The sequence below is a fragment of the Solanum pennellii genome, chromosome 7, assembly GCF_001406875.1.
Source record: "Solanum pennellii chromosome 7, SPENNV200".
NCBI classification, from domain to species: Eukaryota; Viridiplantae; Streptophyta; class Magnoliopsida; order Solanales; family Solanaceae; genus Solanum; species Solanum pennellii.
The window spans coordinates 30,828,426-30,829,042 of NC_028643.1; positions in this window are offsets into that span (position 1 = coordinate 30,828,426).

Sequence of the window (617 nt, forward strand, 5' to 3'; positions counted from 1 at the left end):
AATGGATAAAAGGCAGCGAAAAAATAAACCAAGAAATGAAAAATATAGATAAAAAACAAGAAACACAATTAGAGATTATTATATTTAATATAGACAAAGTCAAAATAATTAATGAACAATTAGAACAATTATACAATGATGACCCATTGCAAGGATGGGAGAAACATAAAACAAAAGTAAAAATTGAACTAATAGATGAAAACAGTATAATAACACAAAAACCATTAAAATACAACTTTGATGACCTACAAGAATTTAAAATACACATAAATGAACTATTAGAAAAAAATTATATACAAGAAAGTAATAGCAAACATACAAGCCCGGCATTTATAGTTGTAAAACATAGTGAACAAAAAAGAGGTAAAAGTAGAATGGTTATAGATTACAGAAATCTAAACGCCAAAACTAAAACATACAACTACCCAATACCTAATAAAATACTTAAAATAAGACAAATACAAGGATATAACTATTTTAGTAAATTTGACTGTAAATAAGGATTTTACCATCTAAAACTAGAAGAAGAATCTAAACAATTAACAGCATTCACAGTACCGCAAGGTTTCTATGAATGGAATGTATTACCTTTTGGATATAAAAATGCACCAGGTAGA